General features: G+C 36.3%; 1 non-coding gene across 1 annotated transcript; it reads left to right on the top strand.

Moving 5' to 3' along the window:
* The first annotated feature begins 3,882 nt into the window (after positions 1–3,882).
* LOC114236532 (U6 spliceosomal RNA) lies at positions 3,883–3,984 on the top strand. Its single transcript, XR_003622471.1, has one exon. It is a non-coding gene; the product is annotated as a U6 spliceosomal RNA (small nuclear RNA).
* Positions 3,985–5,383: the final 1,399 nt, after the last annotated feature.

Below are 5,383 nucleotides of genomic sequence, written 5' to 3'. Positions count from 1 at the left end.
AAAGAAATAGCCTAAATTTCACCAACAGGATAAGAAAATTTAACATAGTTATATAACAGAACTGTTTACAGCAGTGAAAAGGAACAAGATACATCTCTCATCACAATACAGGAAGAGAAAATAGATGCACAAAGATACATACATTCACAGGCACTGGGGCTGGCTGTGTTCAGGGCTCAGGGCAAATGGGGTGGCATGTGCCCTCCCTTTAAACGTGGCTGGTTCTGTGGGCCCGGCCTCCCAGGGAGGGGCGGCCACTGAGCCGCATCGTGAAGCTGGGGTCTGAGTCTGCTACTGAATCACGAGTACATTTTCGTTTTTCTTACAGCCCACAGTAACGCTCACACCTGTGATCAGTGGGCAAGCAGGACACCCCGACCCCTGACCCCTGGAAGTGTCCTGCTCAAGGGCCACCGACTTTTAACTGTTATCCAACAGACTCTCCCTGGAAAAAAAAAAAAATAGTGTTTGATGGTGTTTGGTTGAAGTACAGAGCAGTCACAGAGTTAAAACTGCTCGGGACCTCAGAGAGACACTAGTTCAGCTTTCTCATTTTACGGTCTGAGACCTGGAAAGGTAAGGCGATTTTCCTGGGCTCACACAGCCTGACACCTCTGTTTTCTGTCAGCAACTCTGAGGAATCTCTGGGAGAAAATGTGTGGGAAGTTTTTAAGCCATCGTTCTTTCTTCCGGTGTCTTAGCGTCTCCTCACTGACGGCAAACGTGATTTTCCCGCTGTGCCAGCCCATCACTGCTGCTCATCAGGGACCACAGCCGCTTTCCTTATTGTCCAGGACGCTCTCCCCCTGCACGCATCGTCTGCTTCCTTGCTTGAGTGGTGTTTGAATAACGTCGTTCCTTACTTCACGTCAGCTGACTGTGCTTTTAGAAATCGTGCTCTCGGTAGCTCCCTAGTTTACCCTAACCCACCCCCGGTGGCTTCCTCGCCTGTGCTCACACCATCCCGTCCGTGTGGGCCTGTGCCTGTTTTCTTGGGCTACTGAGTGCTTCTTGAGAACGTCGTGAGACAGGCTGATCGGTGTTACTATGGTTCTAGCTTATACCTAGTAACCATTTTATTTATCTATGTATCATAAGTTATTATTATTCTATTATTATTATTCTATTATCTATTATCATGTTATTTCAATTTTCTTAGATGCCAAACTATACACCTAGCAACCATTTTATTTACTTATCTTAAGTTATTATTTCTATTATATTATTTCAATTTTCTTAGGTGCCGAACTATACACCTAGTAACCATTTTATTTATCTACTTATCATAAGTTATCATTATTTCTATTATCATAATATTTCGATTTTCTTAGGTGCCAAACTGAGTTGGTTTATTTCTGAAAGTACTCCAGGCAGTTTCAGCTTCAGGCAGATTTCAGAGTCTAGTTCAGTTTGGAATCTGTGAATTCAAGCAACTCTGGAGTGAGCTCAGATTCCCACTCCCTGATCTCAGCTTCCCGAACGGCGAGGTACGTACTTAACTTGCTCAGTTGGTGTGGGAAGGAGCACAGGGCTCTGGGTACCTAGAGCCCTGCTTTCCAATCTGAACTCCGAGACCTACTGTGTGACCTTAGGCAAGTTATTTAACCTCTTTCGACAGACTTTTGTAAAATGGGAGTCTACACTTCTATTCCTGGGACAACTGAAAGAGATTAAATGTGTAAATGTGCCTGGTGGCAAATTAATACCCAAATGGTTTGCTTCCATCTTCATTTTAACTTGAAAACTGGCTGCTGGTATTTAATTCTTGACAGATGAGAAACAAACAACAACAAATCAAAAAACCTAAACATTATTTCTATGACTTGAAAACTGTGCTAATGCTAAACTCTTCCATAAAATTCAAGGGGAAGGAATACCTCACAATTCAATCTATGAGACCAGTATTACTCTGATGGTAAGACCAGAAAAACACATTACAAGGGAAACTACAGACTAATAACCCTCATGAACATAGATGTGAAAGTTCTTCACAAAATTTTAGCAAATCAAACATTCATTCATGATAGAAACTCTCACCATCTAGGGAAAGAAGGGGATGTCCTCAACTATAAAAAACCTATAGCAAAAATATAATTAATGGGGAAAGACTGAATTCTTTCTAATATGAAAGAGGAAAAAAAATTGCTGTTATCGTGTCTATCCATTAGTAATAGAACTATTGTTAGAGGTTCTAGCCAGTGCAACAAAGCAAGAAAAAGAAAAAAAGGCTCCATATTGGAAAATAAGTAAAATACTTAATTTGTAGAAATCATAATCATTTATTTTAAAAACCCTTGGGAATCTACAGAAAAAGCTAGACTGACTTATAAATAAGTTTAACAAGGTTTCTGGATAAAGAGACAATATTGAAAAATCAACTGAACAATCAAGTTGAAGCTAGATAAACAATATATTTAATAAAACCTCAAAAATACGAAATGGGAGGAATACATTTGACAAAAGATGGGCAAGACTTGATCACTGGAAACTACAAATTGTAGCAAAGAGAAATTAAAGAAGACTTGAACAAATAAAGATACTGTGGTCATAGATTGGAGGACTTAATATTGTTAAGGTGTGAATTTACTCCAAATCAATCTAAGGATTCAAAGTAATTCTACTCAAAAACTCAGATTTTTTTTTAAAAGAAATTAACAAGCTGATTTTAAAATTCAGGAAATGTCAAAATGACTTAGAATAGGCAAAACAGCTTTGCAAAAGAACAAATTTAGAGAACTTAACACTACTTGGTTTCAAGACTTATTATAAAGCTACAGTATTAAAGACAGTGTAGCGCTGGAGAAAAAATAAGCAAAAAAGTAATAGAACAGAGTTTAAAATAGACCAATACATATATGATCATTTAAGCTTAAACAGTGTTGGCATGGCATTTCAATGGAGAAATGATAATCTTTTAAATAAAAGGTGCTGGAACAACTGGATAGTATATTGAAAAAAATAAAACTCAACCCTTACCTCATACCATATACAAAAATTAACTCAAGATGGAGAAAGACCTAAAAATAAGAGCTAAAACTTCCAGAAGAAAACATAGAAAATCTTAGTAACTTTGGCAAAGTTTCTTAAAAATGATAAAAGTCATGGAACAATCGGTAGTTTGGACTTCAAAAAAATAAAAACTTATGCTATTCAAAAAACACTGTTATGGAAATAAAAAGGCAAGCCACATACTAGGAGAAAATATTGCAAAACATATATCTGACAAATAAATTATATTTGGAATATTTAAAAAACTCTACAATTTAATAATAAGATGACAGTCCAATTAAAAATGGGCAAAAGATTTGAACAGACAATACATCAAGGACAATACACGGACAGCAAAGAAGCAGATGAAAATGCTCAACATCATTAATTATTAAAAGAAAGGCAAATTAAAACCACAATGAGATACCATTACATACCCACTAGAAAGACTAAAATTCAAAAGGCTGACCATTCCAAGTGGTGGTGAGGAAGTGAACCAACTGGAAGGTCATGCATTGTGGGTAGAAATGTAAGACAGTACAACCACTTTGGAAAACAGTTTAGTAGCTTCTAGAAAAAGATACTACCATATCACCCTGCCATGCCACTCCTAGGTATCTACCCAAGAGAAATGAAAGTATATGTCCATGCCGAGACTTGACACAAATGTTCATAGCAGTTTTATCTGCAATCAGGGCTGGTATGAGGGCAAGGCAAGTGGGACATTTGCACAAACCTGACAGCACCTCCTTAAGTTTGCACACAAGGTGCCCTGCTTCTCTCACCCTAGTCCGGATCCTGTTTATAACAGTCAAAACCTGCAAACAGTCTAAACCTCCATCTCAGGTGGGTGGTTAGAGAAGCCGTGGTCCCTCCACACACCGAAACACTATTCCGTGCTTATTTCAACAGTGCGAAAAATGGGACAATACAGAGAAGATGAGCATGGTCCCTACACGGGGACGACTGCAATTTTGTGAAGCATTCCGTATTTTTATAAAACGTAACCATAGTTACTAATGGTAACTATAGTTAGTAATACTGTATTGTATATCTGAAAGTTGCTAAGAGAACGGATCTTAAAAGTTCTCAGCATGAGGAAAAAACTGTAACTGTGTGTGGTGATGGATGTTAACTAGACTTATTGTGATCATTTCACAATATTTACAATTATCCAATCATTATGTCGTACACCTGAAACTAATACAATGTTATATGTCAATCATATCTCAGAACAAAAAGAAAAGAAATAATATTCAGCAATAAAAAGTAATCAATTATTGATTCATGCAACAACATGGATAAATTTCAAAACAATTATTCTGAGTGAAAGAAGTTAGACAAAAAGAATACATATTGTATGAATTCCATTTATACAAAGTTTTAGAAAATGCAATTAATCTATAGTGACAAAAAGAAGATCAGTGGGCGCCAGGGAAGTGAGGAGCAGGCAGTGGGGGAGGAAGGAATACAAAGGGGAATACGGAAGTTTCAGGGGTGATGGGATATATTCACACCTTGTTTGTGCTGATGGTTTCACATCTGTATGTGTCAAACTTATTAAACTTCACTCTTTAGTATGTGCAGTTTATTCTATGTAAATTACATCTAAATAAAGCTGTAAAAAATAAAATGAGGCACAATAAAAACTTAAAGACATGAATCCTTATTGGATCCTGATTGGGAAAACAAATTTCAGGGACAATTGGGAGCATGTGAATATGGACTAGGTATTAACCATATTAGGAGATTATTGGTAATTTTTGTAGGTATAATAATGGTATTGTGGATATGTAAGAAAATTCCAGTATTCTTAGGAGATTCATGCTGAACTATTTAGGGGTAAAATGGGATGTCTACAACTTATTTAAAATAGTTGGGGAAAAAAGAAAGAAAAAAATAAATAGATAAAGCAAATATGGCAAAAATAGTAAAACGCTTGAATCTAGGTGTCAGTATACAGGTGTTCATTTGACTATTCTTTCAACTTTTTGAAAGGTTTGTTTGATAATTTTCTCATTAAAAAGTTGGAAAAATTTACCAAATGGATTTGAAAAAGAACCAAATTACAAGAGATACAACACAATATAACTGAATTATCAAACTCAATGAATAGGTTTAACTGAAGACATGGCAGAAGATAAAATTGGTGAACTGCAAAATAAATCTTAAAAAAGTATCCATAATGCACTACAGAGAGAAAAAAAGGCAGAAAATATGAAAGAAAAGTTAAGAAACATGGCAAATAAAATGAGAAGGCCTATCATAAATCTGGTTGGGATTCCAGGAGAAAGAGAAATTTCACTTATACTTTTCAATGAATTCTTGAAAGTGTAAATAAAAAGAATCCATACTTAGGCATACCATGATGAATCTGCAAGACACGAATGGCTGA

The sequence above is a fragment of the Balaenoptera acutorostrata genome, chromosome 13 (assembly GCF_949987535.1).
Source record: "Balaenoptera acutorostrata chromosome 13, mBalAcu1.1, whole genome shotgun sequence".
Taxonomy (NCBI): domain Eukaryota; kingdom Metazoa; phylum Chordata; class Mammalia; order Artiodactyla; family Balaenopteridae; genus Balaenoptera; species Balaenoptera acutorostrata.
The sequence above is the reverse complement of the archived record's forward strand: the minus strand, read 5'-3'. Positions and strand labels throughout refer to the sequence as shown.